The sequence below is a fragment of the Schistocerca gregaria genome, chromosome 7 (assembly GCF_023897955.1).
Source record: "Schistocerca gregaria isolate iqSchGreg1 chromosome 7, iqSchGreg1.2, whole genome shotgun sequence".
Taxonomy (NCBI): domain Eukaryota; kingdom Metazoa; phylum Arthropoda; class Insecta; order Orthoptera; family Acrididae; genus Schistocerca; species Schistocerca gregaria.
This window is the reverse complement of record NC_064926.1, coordinates 480,163,347-480,180,101: the sequence shown is the minus strand read 5'-3', so window position 1 is coordinate 480,180,101 and position 16,755 is coordinate 480,163,347. Positions and strand designations below refer to the sequence as shown.

Here is a 16,755-nt window from a genome sequence, read left to right as displayed (position 1 = left end):
TAACCTACTTACATAGGCGCGGACTCTCTCTCTCTCTCTCTCTCTCTCTCTCTCTCTCTCTCTCTCTCTCTCTCTCTCTCTACCCCGCCTCCCCCCTCACCCTTTAGCGGGCAAGCGACCTACCAGTGCGGCCTCGGGTTCGCGTACACCAATCAGCTGGTCCATCGTCTTTGCTGTTTGGCTGGGTGACGTAGCCGGTTGGTGTGATAGCTATCACTGACGGGTGCTCACTTGTCAGTAACTGTTATTCATCACGGCAGTGGCGCGCTCTGGACTTGGCACTGTGGTTCTGCGTAGTCGTACCAGGGCTGATGGTAAAATATCAAATGGTTCAAATGGCTCTGAGCACTATGGGACTCAACTGCTGTGGTCATCAGTCCCCTAGAACTTAGAACTACTTGAACCTAACTAACCTAAGGACATCACACACATCCATGCCCGAGGCAGGATTCGAACCTGCGACCGTAGCAGTCGCACGGTTCCGGACTGCGCGCCTAGAACCGCGAGACCACCGCGGCCGGCGGTAAAATATCGATATTTTTTAAAATGTCGATATATTTGGTAATATTTTGCCCCGGTTTGTTGATATCATAATGGCAATAGCGAGTGCCGATATTTTTATTTTATATTACATTTTTTCAAAATTTTCGATAAATATTTGGAATTGTTCTTTTAAATTGTAACAGTCGTTCTAATTTTTGACTTTCATCATGTCCAATCTTTGACTTCGACTATGCGAAGCAAGTCTATGTGGCACAAAAGTAGTAGTGAGATTTTACGGGGGAAGGGGGGGGGGGGAGATGGGCAACAACATTTCCAATGTAAAAAAATTGCACACCAGTGGCGTTAAAAACATTTTTAACGCAATTAGTGTGCTATCTCTTTACATCGGCGTTCTTCAGAAACAGTTGCTGAAAGTGATGAACAAAAATCTAAATGACAAGATTGGTGTTCGCAGTGGTCGGAGACGTGTGAGGGGGAAATTCTGACGTATTCGGCGCTCAACGCTACCAACAGAAACTGCAAGGTTTAGCTTCACCGTGCAATTTTGACACTCCAACTGCTAGGTCACTGTCGTTGGCAAAAAGGAAAAAATAGGGATGTCGACATGAAGTGTTGCGGACAAACCCATCGGACGCCTTTTACTGTGCCACTTACGTAAAGTTAACATTTGTAGCAAAGTGATTATCGCCAAGCGTGAACGTGCACTGTTTTCCTTTCAATTCTTGCTCTAAGGGGGACAGGCAGGCTACTAGTTTGTTAATGTTGTGATCTTACCCTCCGACACATCACTATTAAAATTCTGTCCGTGCACTAGTTTTGATAGCTTCGTGAGGCTTGAGATATACAAAAGAAAAACTTTTTACTTCTCTTCATTTTCTCTTGTTGTTAGCTGCAGTTATTGCGTCTAGGGTTCATTCTTGCGGCTGAAATTTTAGATTTAACATTGTGGGTTCCTGATGACTAAATAACATGTGAAGATTTACCTGTAAATTTCTTGAATTTTATTTTATTCTTGTATATCACACCGACTTCACAATTTTTACTTCAAAACACAAATTAAATTGTTGTTGTCGAGATTAGAAAAATCATGCGTTTCCATCTGAGCATGCCCACTACTACCTATAATACATTCTGCGGTAGTAACTGTATTCCAGAGAGTTTACAAAGTGAAGGAGTTTACAAACTATCTTGACAAAAGAAGAATCTCTACCACATTATATCGTTGTCTTATAAATGAATCCAGAAATAGATTTAATAATTCCCGTTGTTGTTGTTGTTGTTGTCTTCAGTACTGAGACTGGTTTGATGCAGCTGTTCATGCTACGCTATTCTGTGCAAGCTTCATCATCTCCCAGTACTTATTCCATCCTACATCCTTCTGAATCTGCTTAGTGTGTTCATCTCTTGGTCTTCCTCTATGATTTGTACCCTCCACGCTGCCCTCCTATGCTAAATTGGTGATCCCTTGATGCCTCAGAACATGTCCTAACAACCGGTCCCTTCTTCTAATCAAGTTGTGCCACAAACTCCTCTTCTCCCCAATTCTATTCAATACCTCCTCATTAGTTATGTGATCTACCCATCTAATCTTCAGCATTCTTCTGTAACAAATTTCGAAAGCTTCTATTCTCTTCTTGTCCAAACTATTTATTGTCCGTGTTTCACTTCCATACATGGCTACACTAAATACAAATACTTTCAGAAACGACTTCCTGACACCTAAATTTATACTCGATGTTAACAAATTCCTCTTCTTCAGTAACGTTTTCCTTGCCATTGCCAGTCTACATTTTATATCTTCTCTACTTCGACCATCATCAGTTATTTTGCTCCCCAAATAGCAAAGCTCCTTTACTACTTTAAGTGTCTCATTTCCTAGTCTAATTCCCTCAGCATCACCCGACTTGATTCGACTACATTTCATTATCCTCGTTTTGCTTTTGTTGGTGTTCAACTTATATCCTCCTTTCAAGACACTGTCCATTCCGTTCAACTGCTCTTCGCGTTAGATTGTGCAATTAATAATATGAATTTTAAGTGTGCGAGATATTTCGTAATTTCAAAATATTTCTCAAAGAAGAGTAATTCCAACCGTATACACAGTGTAATAAATTAGTTTCCTTCTAAATTTTTTGTCCTGAAATATAATACATTGTATACAAAATCATATGAAATTCTTTCAGTGAAACAGCGAGAATGTTCACCTATACCAGATTCGAGATTAATCCCGGTATCGGCTACTTCTGTAAAAAAAGTTCTTTTAGAAGAAGGTGACCCATTACAATGTACAGAATATATAATCAATACTTAAATATAAAGCTCTGAAGATGCCTGTGTGTTTACATTGTCCATCCGATATTTATAGGCAGCTACGTCGATATTTTTTCCGTCGATATATCGATAAATTTTTCTATATATCGACGGCCGATAATGACATTTTTTTCAAAATATCGCTATATCCTATTCCCGATGTTTTTTAAGAATATCAACAGTCCTATTAGTAACCTTTGTCGTCTTCTCTGAGCACCGCGCTTTGTTTCTGCATGGCCTGTCATCAGCCAGACAATGTCAAAACGGGCACTTTACACGCCACCATTGAATAGTTGTATGTGACCGCTGAACGGATCAGTACTTGGACATAGGCGCTCGATCTTGTCGTCTTGACGCTAGTAATATTCGCAAATATGTCTTCTGGGACAGAGACGGCTGCAGTTGTGAATTCTTCGTCTTTTGATAAAGAAGTATTCGGCCAAATAGAACTGAAGACCTGACCAGGGTAGCAGCAGCGTCGCGTGTACATCCGAGAACTAAGGGGAGGTGCTAACTACGTACACTGCAGTATTACTACGTTGTGGAGCGCCTGCAAATGACTTGCGTACAAATTACATTGACCAGCACTACTGTTTCACAGTACTCTTCGCATAATATCTCTACGGCAACATTCACTCAAAGCCTAATCAATCCATGTTTCGTGATATTAGGCTACAGGCCACTTTAATTCAGATGTTACTTTTTTCGTATATGACATATAAGAGTCCGTTTTTGAAACCGACGTTTCTCTCGCAGATGATATTTCGTCTATTCTGACCCCTTCTAAAACCAATTCCTAGAAAAGAGAATAAGTTTCTTCTTTTCCATGCTAGCCGTGAAGTCTGGTTCTGTGCAACGAAAACTGAAGTTTTTATAAAATTGATGTTTCGTTGTATGGTTCATAAAGAAATGGTCGCGCAGTAACAGTTTTTCCATCTCGGCAGTGGGATACTTATTGTGTGCTCTTGATTTCTTCGCCTTGGGGTAGAAACTTGAATCCCACTCTGCCCAGCATAGATATTCTTGTGCTGTAATTTACGCACAGTCGACTTTCTTAGCTGTACCATTTTCTTGCACGTTCCATCGACTTTTTCCTCAGTGCTGTTAATTTTTCATCCTGCTTGCCGTCACTAATTTGTTGGCGTTAACAGCAAGCCGTCGCGGCAGCCCTCAAAACAGTTTTCCGCGGATACTTCCCGTGCGTTCACTGCGAGGTAAGTTGCACTACTTTTAACTGGAACGTTGTTGTACCAAGTAATGTGACCAATTACTGCTACGGCCTGGTCTGCTGTTCGCTTTGTCAAGCAATAAATGGTTGTCAGACCAATGCTTGTTGCTGTGGAGTGGTGCTTTCAGATGGGCTGTGTCCTCGGCCTCATCGTACGTACCGGTTTGCCAATCCAATTGTGGAAGAACCATAGTTTAGCGTGCGATCGCAATCTCTATGCAGCTTGGCCCTTCTCACATAAAGAGAACAGTCCTAACGATAAAGGTTGCGATAATTGATACAGAAAAATACATCAACGCGGAGTTCAACCTAACCTTTGCGTTGGTGACCTGCCGCCTACTCGGAGACAAAGCCATTTTCTATTGTGCTTCGCAGTGGTAGCTCAAAATAATTTTTCATGCGAGTGTCAAGGTCCCAAGCCTTATTTTTAGCTCTTTCGGGAGACATTCAACTGATAAAAAGCTTACTGAATCCAAAGTGAAATGTGTAAGGTATAAGACGCCTGTAATAACTCATGAACGATTGAAGCTATAGTTTCGTACGAGTGACCGTAGGCTTTGTAGGATGCCTAAGAGTTATGCCGAGTAGTTAACACTATTTTATCCATACAAATATTATCGTTATCATATTAAAGCTGAGAGATAAAACAATGGCATTGCTCGGTGAATAATACTCTTGTATTAACATGCAGTCCTCAAAATGAATGTCGTATTGATCTTTTCTTCGTTAAGAGTTACGAGAAAGAAAGTGACATTGCTTAGTGTTACGTTGTGTTGATTATATTTTTTTATTTATCTTTTTTTTAGTTCATCGGAAATACTGTCATCAACAAATTGAACTAGGCTCGTGCTGTGTAACTGTCTAAGCTGGCATGAAATAACATCGAAGAATAGATTGTACTACAAATTAACAGTACTGAAGTAAATTTCGGATGAAAGCTAATGAAAAATAGAGAATACAGTGGTGATCGATCATATTGTAGCCTACACGCCGCTAGGTTCCACTTCATTAACTAAATTCTTAGAGATGACTGTACCAAGCTTAGAATACCAAATTGGTCTTTTTAATAGAGATATCCTCAGTCGAAGTGAGTGACCCCGTGAGATTTTTGTGATAAATTACGGAATCCGTGTAACTGAACGCCTGTAACAAATGTTCTCCCACAAAACATTTTTACGTACTTAGATCTCATTAAAAGTATTATAAAATGTATCTTTAACTGTGCAGCAGAGTCTAGGCTGCAATGTAACTTCCTAGGAGATTAAAACTGAATAGCATGCTGGGATTCAAACCGGACATGATAGCGTACCACCACCAGCAACAAAATACTGGGACACGTAAGTCAAAGAAATCATAATGTTGGAATATGAATATACAAGTGGTGGTGTTCGTGAGCCTTTGGGGTTGCTATAAGAACACTCCAGGCTCTTTGAAGTATTCTGAATGTGAATGCACGTGGTCCATTTCTTTTTGCTCTAGTGCTTGATGTAGGAGGTTTTGCTTCTTGCGTGGGCGTTGTAGTTCCGCGGATCTGACCTCGCGTGTTCCTCGGGAGACAGTATTTGAAAACGGTAGTTCAGTCGATAATGTCTGTTCATTAATCCTTTGATAGGATATTCGTAAACTGCAATGTCTGAATGTTAGGCCTATCGAATATGCCGTGTTTGCCGCGGGTGTAACTAGACTGCCATGTGGTATCTGCTCCATTCGCTCGTTGTGTAACCAGATGGAAAAACTAGCCTTAATATAGTACCTGCAATTTCATTTAATGTCAGTAACAGTCACGGTAAAGCCTAACCTAAAAATGTTCGCATTTAAAGTTAGTACCTGCAACTAAAAAAAAAAAAAAATTGCTCATCTCAATGACATTGCCTCCTCGTCATCTGTTAAATGATCAGGAATATGCCTGAGGCACATCGGTGCTATCGTGGATAAGTTGATCACGCCCCTGGAGTCGACAAATGATTTTTTAATGAAAGTATTACTTATTAGTAATACACAATGGTCTTCTAGCGATCTACCCACAGTTCATACGAAATACCAACTCACAGGAGCACATATCAGTGTGAGGACTTTGGATTTTACTCCATATTATAGAGTTGCCTCGTTAGTCCTAAAACAAGCGAATGATTACTCTCCAAGACACCGCTGACCAGATCGTGCAATTTGTGAACGTATTTGTAGCAAAGAACCAGTGTTAAATGCAAAGGAGAAATAGTTTGTGAACTTAATGGATAGGCTATAACAACCAAAGGTATTCAAAGATTATATACAGCTATGGAGAATAGTAGCCTTACATAAGCGTGATTAGACTTCATGAAGTACTGTATAGTTCACTTTAGTTTCGTTTCACTATAATTACTGACTAGAAAAGTATACGGTCACAGCCGGCCGCGGTGGTCTAGCGGTTTTAGGCGCGCAGTCCGGAACCGCGCGACTGCTACGGTCGCAGGTTCGAATCCTGCCTCGGGCATGGATGTGTGTGATGTCCTTAGGTTAGTTCTAAGTTCTAGGGGACTGATGACCACAGTAGTTAAGTCCCATACTGCTCAGAGCCATTTGAACCATTTATACGGTCACACTTTTTCTTGTTTTGTAAAACAAAAAACTGCAGTTTATTATTATTATTATTATTATTATTGGGCATACGTAACAAAAACATCTCCCGCATTTCGGCTGATAATTTCTGCTTGTGGTTTTGCAACGTTCAGACCAAAATTTTCGTACAGAGAATTCCCTCTGTTTACGTAATAAATGAAGCGCATACCGCTCGAGATATTGTGTGTGTATGTCAGTTAAGTAAAGGACGAGTGCTTGCACTTCATTCGTCGCTGTTTGTAATAGGTTTACACAAGTAGACACTTTTTAACATGCGCAACAGATTAAGTACAATGATGCCCCTTACAACACAAATACAGTAATTCAACCTGTATACAATGAAGATAAGTCAACGACACTGTAATCATAATAATGATTATGAAAATTGCAACCACAACCATACATGTGACTGAAGCGAAATTTGCCACGCAGATTAATTACATCACAGTGGCACAACACCCTGTCATCAAAGGCTATAAATGTCGTGGCTTGGGGTGGTAAGAGGATATGAAAATATTTTTGGGGAAACCTCCCTCCGTGCGGTTAATATACGAGTCAGCATACCGCTGTCAGTGAATACGGTGACAATTTGCAGACCAGGATATGTAGGTCTGCCGACATTTCAGGCAGACGCGGTGGCCATGGTGTCATTGGTACCTGCCCTTCTTACTTTTCAAGATGGCTGACCATTCCTGACATGAGACATGAGGGCATTATCCTGCTGTAATACGGTAGGAGGAGGTGTCTGAAGGATGTGCAGTAACAGCTGCTGAGATGCCCCATATTATATTCAATGTCAGTCCAAAACCAAGCTGTACATCGTGCGCTATGTTGCTCAGCAATGCAGGCCACAGATGATCGTCGTTATCAATTCGTCCTACACGTAAACGGTTTGTCGACGTCAGTGTAGGACTCCTTGTATGGGGACTCGTCAGAATGCAAATTTTGCCAGTCGTTGCTCCGATACGACTTTTACGTGTTGTTATAACCTGGGGTGTTTCTGGTTGTTAAACAGTGGAAGCCGTCGCTATGGCTTTATTCATTTATTATTGTTTCATCAAGAACGGCACTTTGGTCTCCGTTGCGTCGTTAACCCAAAATTGGCGGTACATTGAACCACTGGTGTTCAAATTAAAATCATTAAACAGCTTATACCAAAACAAAATGTTTAATGTAAGAGCACGACATAATGAAATAAAACCTGTATATACGATATATCAATTAAAGATAAGCAACTAAACTTTGTTTGTACCACTATTTTGTTTTCTGTTCTGCCCGCCATCTGTGTGTCATGGCTGCCTCGGATACATCATCAGTCCCTTGTGTACGCTAAACTAAATAATTCCACTATATCTAATTTACTCGGTACCCTCTGGCTTTTACGTGCCTCTACTCTAGTATTCGTCGGCCCATTGCCACTGTTCATATTATAATACTAAATTCTACTCACCCCTTTTAATAACACTGTGAAAACAAATAAATTCGTACTGATAACATTTAAATAGAAAATAACATACATAATTTGCAAGTTCTCTGTTTTCTAAACTCAGCAAGGAGTTGTCCAGTGATGACCATGTAGTTCTGGGGATCTTCTAAGATTATAGAGATCTTCTGAAGAAACTTGCTACTTAACGTCCGCCATAGGTGGTCGGAGTAATACATTTCCAAGGGATTAATTGAAGTGTTCGATACCGTTTTGCCAACTCTCAACTAATCTGTTACCTTCGAAACTAATTTAGTCCTCAGGCTACACAACAAATAAGTGTATTCACCACATATGAAGGCCTTGTTTCAATAGTGGTACGTTGTGGTTAGGTACCATAATCACCAATAACATGGCGATGCCCTTATTTGAATTAAATTGTTTCAGTTACTGCCTGTCGCTGGTACCAAGATATATGCCATAAACACCTCTGACTTCAGTACGTTTGATTCTTTCGGGTAACCACTCCTTTATTTTCGAATCTTAGGCTGCCTTTGTCCGTGATTTTGGAGCCCATAATTTCATAGACTCCACGGCGGAGCCATGCATCTTGCACTTACATTGTAGGGGATAGTCCACGAATCACAAGCACGATTGTGGTCGGTGTACTTTCAGAAGCTCCGCAGTTTTTAGTACACTAGATCTTTAAGTTGCAATCGTTGTAACCATTCAGTCACACGGAAGCTGTTACCTTGAAGATTGCTTTATGATGCATACGCACTGCTTGGAACGGTATTTTGGAATTCGCAGCGCTGGCACGAGCTGTCATGCGCATGAATTCAACTGTCTTTCTGTGAAACTATGGATTCGTGTCTCCAAAAAAAGTCCCATCACTATGCACACTTTATCCAATATTTCTTTTTATTGAAATGCCATGTAGTCTAACAGCAGGGCCCATGGTTGTAAAAAGACAACTCTTCAGCAACAGGTACACAGTTTTTGTGCAGTTTTTAGCTGCAATGTCAGGCGTGCCAGCAGTTCAGCCCGCAGCAGACGGTGTCAGACCGTCGACGAAACAGGTACGCACTCGTTATTTAGTGCACCTCCACCAAACCAAGTTACAATTGTGGAAGACGGTAGTCTTTCTGTAGTGTGACATCGATGCGTAATCAAACATCCGCCGTCCTGTACCCACATACGCATCACTACTGTAGATGCGTGCTCTGTACGAGTGGTTAATGTCACAGTATGACAAATTTCCCGAAAACCGATAATTTCGCCCAGTATGAAGTACCACACGCTGTTATTGTGTCATTTATCGTCTGGGAAACATGTTGACACTTGATCTCATTTCCAATACGTTTGGCGGCGCTTCAGTCATAGAGCTGGCGTTATGGTAAGTCATGACGCTGCTTCATCTGCTTACACGCCATTTCTGCGATCGTTGCCTTATTGCTACAATGAGGCTCTGAACGTCCTCCGTAATTGCCCGTCATTTTAAGAAAAACGTGTGTTTCCCAACAGTGAAGACTTCTTTGTAGCTGTTGCAGTTTTCTTAAACGGTAATTCAGTTTTTTTAAATGTCAGTGCAACCAAGATGTGTTACTGCAAGTTTGTATAACATCAGTTTTTAAATAATTTGGAATCATTCACCGAATTGTAGTTTTTGAGCACTTATATTGTAGTAAGAAAAGTGTATCTGTCTGGAGGGAATATAAATAGCGATTTCCTTTGGTTGGGTGACCTTTATTTCACACAACATGCCTGTCATTTTAAATATTAAATGTATGTACAGCGAAGAAACTTTTACTTGAGAACATAACGTAGAAATAAGCTGACGAAACAATATTAGTCATACATAAAAAAGTACACGTGTCACTTTGCAGCGACGTAGGTGGTGTAAAACTCGTGCCAGACGCCCATATGACCTTCCACCGTTGACGTAATACGGCTCTCTCTCTCTCTCTCTCTCTCTCTCTCTGTGTGTGTGTGTGTGTGTGTGTGTGTGTGTGTGTGTGTGTGTGTGTTATTTACATGCGATCAGCGTAATAAGTTGGATCGACGTGGGGATGAGACGTAGCAGAAAAAAGATACTGTTCGGGCATGCCTATGAGCACAACGTTAATGAAGTTACCCGGTTTGTCGGTATGTTAACGCAAACCGCCTGTCGTATGTACAAGGAATAGTCTATTTAAAACCCGACTTGACTTGCAGCTGTCTGTGAATGCATCTGGTTGGTACATATGCTCGCAGCGTTTCTTCATAAGTTTAATAAACTCAACGGATACACGTAACAGAGGCTTTAGTTATCAATAATCTCTTCTCCTTCGCCATTTACAGCAGACTGCCAACGATGGGATAACTTTTCTGTTCCACGACTGTAGAAATCACCTGGTTTTGCGACGAAGAACTCGTCGGGCCACGTTCGGAGCACATTTTTATCCGGAAAGGAATTACATTGAAGGTTGTTCGATGGAGAGCATAAAAGGTGACAGAAGGCGCAAAATCATGTGAATTCTGTGGGTGTGGAATGACTTAACAATCCAAATCTTGAATCGTGGTTTTTGTAAGCCTCGCAGGATGTGGTCGGGCGTTATCGTGGGGTAGCATCACATCACGCAGTCTTCCCGATAGTTGTTCTCGGATTGCGTCTGCAAGACGTCTGACTTGTTGACAACAAATGTCAACTGTGGTGGTTACACCTAGGGCACGCCGTCGCTGTTACACCAAATGCTTAGCGCGCGCGCGGTCAGTCAGGAGGAAAGGTATTGGCTTTGAGGGGTGATAGTATCAGTGATTCTGAACAAAAAACTTCATGTGGACGTATGCCTATTCCGAATGGTTTCCCAGATATAACACATTTAATATCACTTTTGTACGTTTTTCGTGAACAACTCGAAAGCCGCATCCTCCAGCGAAAACTTATCGCAGTACAAAATTAAACTATATTAAATTTCCTACAAAGAAAGTCCTATTCATTTTTTTCTCTGAAACTAATTCTTTGTGCGAAGAGAGCGTGAGAATGTTGAAAAACTCGTTCGACGCGCATGCGCTGTAGCTTACGTAGTTTTCGTAGGCCAATTTGAGGTAGCATGTTGAAGTGGCAAGTTGAGACGAACAGTTTGATACGGGGCACTTATGGTCTATCAAGTCGGGGAACTACCTAACGCATTGTCTCATGTCAGCTCTTCAGGAGGCTCCAGTTTTGCAGTTTTGTATTTGGGCTCTTCCTTGCCTTGAAGGTTTCTTTTCTGGTTTCTTGTTTTCTGCCGTCTTTCATTTAGCAGGGCATCAACTGGCTTTTCAGTAGCAGAGAGGTGTTGTAAAACTATTTTTCTCAAGATATCTTGAGTGAAATTTCCTGTCTTGAGGCCCATTCTCTCCAATACCTCAATCCTCTCTACGATCCCTTCGTTAAATATAAGAACTGCATCATAAGTTCTAATTTTGACAACTGTAGCAGATGAAAATGTAAAAAGAGCATCGTTTCCATATGAGTGACTATAGAGACTCATTTCAGTTCTGGGTTTTTCCATAAACACCGTTTTTAGAAGTTCCAGCTCAGCCTGAAACCTGTAAGTTGGCTTGACAACATCAAAGATACAATGATTTTTTTTCTCGGTTTATCAGCCGAATCAAGGCGTCGTTCTGTGACGTTCGGACAAGTTTCCTACACGCCTTATTCAAGCCTGAAGATACGAGCTACGGAACTTGTCGAAACGTTGCCGCAGAACGTCGTCTTGATTCGGCTGATAACTTAAGAAATGTTCGTGATAGAGATTCCCATATATCCAGGATACAATTTAGAAGTCTTTCCCTGTGAAAGTAGGGGTTTTTATCGCTCTGAGCCCGTAGATCTTGAAGTGTTGCTTCAAAAAGTAGGGGCGACAGGAAGGTCGCGTTACACATTTATTTTTTTCAGGCACTTCGATGCGATTTCTCCATTGAAACTGTGGGAACTTGATGTCCATGAGTTCCACTAAGAAATAAAAGAATAAATAAAAGAATAAATTAACGTCCTCCATTAAACTGCAGTGCGTGGATGGTGTAGTCCGGGCCGGAGTTTGTTCTCCGGCTGTTCCTCATTCTGACATTCGGGTTACCGTGAAGATGAACCAGGATGTACATTTCAGTGTTCACGGCTACTAAATGTTGCCCCTTATTCTACATATTCATAATGCTTATGGGGTCTTTCAAGGTAACAGGCTGCACGTATGCCGTGCTAATTTGACGAACACTCAGGCACCCGCTGCATATGTGCTGTCCCGATCTTAATGTCGTAGTATACGGCTGGACTTGTTTGGAACAGCAGATGAAACGTAGCAGGCAATACTCTTGGCATTTTGGTAATTTTACGGGATCTAATGACGACTGAATGGCCTGGGCAGGATATTCCATACCTGAAAAAACTGGTGACACTCTTCCTCGCCAAAGTGAGGCCGTCGTGAAGACTAGAGGCGATGTTAGTTTTTTGTCCGGTGTGCCTATCTCTGGAGAGAGCATGGCCTACTGTGCGTGCAGTCAACAGCAATTGTTCGTCGACTTCGCTGTAGTGCTCTCTGTTTACGCTGAACGCAAAGGCCGAAGCCTAAATATTACATTTGCCCCATTTTTACGCCATTGTTTACTTGTGACGGCAATGGTGAATTACTGTCGCTGCTGCTGATACAAAGAGAAAATCGTGAAAGAAAGAACAGTTACATTTCATAGGTAACTACGACAAAAGTCCCACTACAATGATCATTCTAGTAAGAGGCGATTAAATGTTAAAAATGCCAAGATACAATATAACGAAGGCGTAAGATCATAGGGCTGGGGTTTGTGACTGTGTGACTAATGCGGCAGGACTGATAAATTTAGTAGTGTGGAGTAATCTGCCAATCTGTACATTGAACGTATATAGTTTTTGAGCTGTGTTAATCTGCATATAAGATTTATCGCGAAATTCACTTTCATGAATATTTCAAGACTATTACGTTATTATAAAGTAGTCAAAATAGGAGACAAGCTGTTAGTCGTAAGGTGACGGAAATGACTATGTGGATTGATATTTTTACTTCCCTGAGGACTGAGGAAGATGAGAAATATAGTATAGGAAAATCGCGTGGCAATGGTTGCTAGTTACAACTTCCAACGACAATTACTACGTATTAATCTTTAGTTGATTCGGCTACAGACAGTAAAGCAAGAACAGGTTTTTTTTCATAATTGTAGTACATTTTCCCAGAATTATAACTGGCATACATGTGTTTTGCAGCTGCTTCAAGCTGTGATATACACTATGTGATCAAAAGTATCGGGACACCTGGCTGAAAATGACTTGCAAGTCCGAGGCGCCCTCCATCGGCAATGCTGGAATTCAGTATGTTGTTGGCTCATCCTTAGTTTTGGTGACAGCTTCCACTTTCTCAGGCATACGTTCAGTCAGGTGATGGAAGGCATCTTGGGGAATGGCAGTTCATTCTCCACGGAGTGCTGCACTGAGGAGAGATATCGTTGTCGGTTGGTAAGGTCGGGCACGAAGTCGACGTTCCAAAACATCCCAGAGGTGTTCTATAGGATTCAGGCCAGGACTCTGTGCAGGCCGGTCCATTACAGGGATGTAAACACTCCGCCACAGACCGTGCATTATGAACTGGTGCTCGATTGTGTTGAAAGATGCAGTCGCCATCTCCGAATTGCTCTTAAACAGTGGGAAGCAACAATGTGCTTAAAACATCAATGTAGGCCCTTGCTGTGATAGTGCCAAGCAAAACAACAAGGGGTGCAGGCCCCCTACATGAAAAATACGACCACACCAAAACACCACCGCCTCCGAATTTTACTGTTGGCGCTACACACGTTGGCAGATGACGTTCCTCGGACATTCTCCACACCCACACCCTGCCATCGGATCGCCACATTGTGAACCGTGATTCGTCACTCCTCGCAACGTTTTTTCACTATTCAGTCGTCCAGTATTTTCGCTCCTTACACCAAACAAGGTGTCGTTTGGCATTTAGCGGCGTGACGTGTGGCTTATGAGCAGCCGCTCGACCACGGAATCCAAATTTTCCTCACCTCCCGCCTAACTATCATAGTACTTGCAGTGGATCCTGGCGCAGTTTGGAATTAATGTGTGATAGTGTGGATAGATGTCTGCCTATTACACATTACGACCCTCTTCAACTGTCGGCGGTCTCTATCAGTCAGCAGACGAGGTCGGTCTGTACGCTTTTGTGCTGTACGTGTCCCTTCACGTTTCCGCTTCCTTATCACATCGGAAACAGTGGACCTAGGGATGTTTAGGAGTGCGGAAATTTCGCGTACAGACGTATGATACAAGTGGCACCCAATCACCTGACCGCGTTCGAAGTCCGTGAGTTCCACGGAGCGCCCTGTTCTGCTCTCTCATGATGTCTGATGCCTACTGAGATCGCTGATATGGAGTACCTGCCAGTCTGGTGGCAGCACAATGCACCTAATATGAAAAACTTATGTTTGGGGGGGGGGGGGGGGGGTGTCCGGATACTTTTGATCACATAGGGTAGCAGGAGGAGGCAGATGTACACGGCTCAGAATTTCTCACCTTGCAGCACATGTTTCATGCTAACATTATGCGACATTATGCGGATTGGAAACGACTGTGCAGAACATGGAGAGACATCCCGACCGAATAATATCTGAAAAGGGATTAAATGAACAGAACAGAACTGAATGATGCGAAGGATCTTTAATGATTTGCAATTGATAGACAAAGAATAAAAAATATTGTATTCAATATAGAGTTTATATAATAATTTATGCATACATTTATGTGTGTATTTCCAGGCGTGTCTCTGAAGAAAGTGGATATATTTACGCCACACGTTCCGCTGAGAGTTAAGAGTGTCTCGTTTAGATCGTTCGAGAAACGAAGGTGACTTTCCACCGTTTCAATCAAATTGCCGCTTTAGAAAGACATTATAAATTCATGGCAGAGAAAAATATTTCTCACAGAAACGTAACGCCATCTTAACAGGACGACGCGCGGCTCTTCAACGGCTGCTGTTAACAGATAGACAACGCGTTTCGAATGACGGGAACAACCTATGTCAATTAGAAGCCAGCGCTTCGAGACAGTCACAGAATTCAGAGGGCATCATTTCAATACCTCCATCTTCAATCTACACTTTGCCAGCCAACTGTTGGAGGCAAAAGAAAAATACAAAGACGAGTTTGCTGAATATAGGGGAAAAATATGAAGCTTATTCAGAAACAAGTGTCAAAATCGGAGGTGCAAGATGACAGTCAGTTATAATTTGTACTGATTTTGCTGCCCAGCATGCGAAAACGGTCGCCTGGAGCTCATTGACACTTAGAATTAAACGCGACAGATTGTACTGGAAGAATTGCAACAGTGTTGAATCTCTTCCATTCCTAGATCTGTTCTTGCGCTCCTGAAAACCTCCACCTTGCGAGCCCCATTGTAAATTTCAGCGAATTATGTTGCAAATAATTACGATTTCCTGTTATGTTCTGAATTACCAACTGTGGTGAGCATGTGTCAGATTATAGGTTTCTGATCGCAAAAAAATTGTTGTACACTTAATAATGTGTACTTAACTAATGATGACTATAAGTTTTCTGTGACAATAGCCTTTCTAAAATTTGTGATTTGCTACTGTAATCTACTTGAAAGAGACGACAGTACCCAACCAAATCTCACTATATACATTGTAAAGTAAATCCATAATTTATTTTCATCGTCTCTCGAGTCACTGAGTATATGTGATGGTTATATGTCCGAAAGAACAGGAACTACGCATTCATGTGGGCAGTGGATTCACCACCTTCATTGCGCATGCAGAATTACGTTAGACTTTCTGTGGGAATCTGAAAGTAGCGAGCATGGAGAACATGCAGTTATGTAGCACTGGGTGGGAGGAACTTTGTGAGAAGACCTTCAGATCTAGTCATGTTGAATGATTATAATGTCAGACTACACTTGAGAAACAATACAATCAAGCTGCAGTCACTAGTACATGATCCTGTTCGCCAAGGCTTACCGAAGTGAAATATGCCTGATAATAACCAGGATGTTTAAGAGCATCACCCGTGACAGTCTGAAATCCTTCAGATATTTTTTATTGTCTTGTCCATCGTTTATATTACGTGAAGAAGTTTCGTTCATTTATGTGTGTGTGGTAAAAAATTGTCTTAAGCATTCCTTGCAGATTATCATTACGGTAATTATTTTCTATGACAAAATGAGTTAGTTATTATTTTCACTTATCGAAATCCACGTATGTGAAACGGTAAACTACTCGTAAAAATGTAAAACATAAAACAACTGTTTAAAACATAGAACAAATATAATTAAAATAAAGAAATAGAATAGTAATGAATGCCCAGAAATTTCAATTAGGTGTGTTGAAAATACTCGGACAGCACATTGTGTACACCTTATTTTTCCAAAATGGTATTTGAGAAATGAGCTGTATTACACAAGGATGTATGTGGCTTGAGAGCATCATTAATTTATGTTGTAGGAAAAGTTTTCATTTTTCAGAATTAATTATGGTGGTGAGGTATTATGCAAAATTACAAAAGTTTATTATACTGTTTAAAGAACATTATTTACATATCAACTTTTATATGAAAAGCATTTTTTGTATATCACCGTTTCGAAGATATTATGTCTAAACAAAGTTGCCTTTGTGGATGTATTTTA

General features: G+C 41.2%; 1 protein-coding gene across 2 annotated transcripts in view; it reads left to right on the top strand.

The window, feature by feature from the left end:
• Positions 1 to 16,755, top strand: part of LOC126282259 (zinc transporter 1) — a 268,171-nt gene that overhangs the window by 34,129 nt on the left and 217,287 nt on the right. The window lies entirely within an intron of this gene.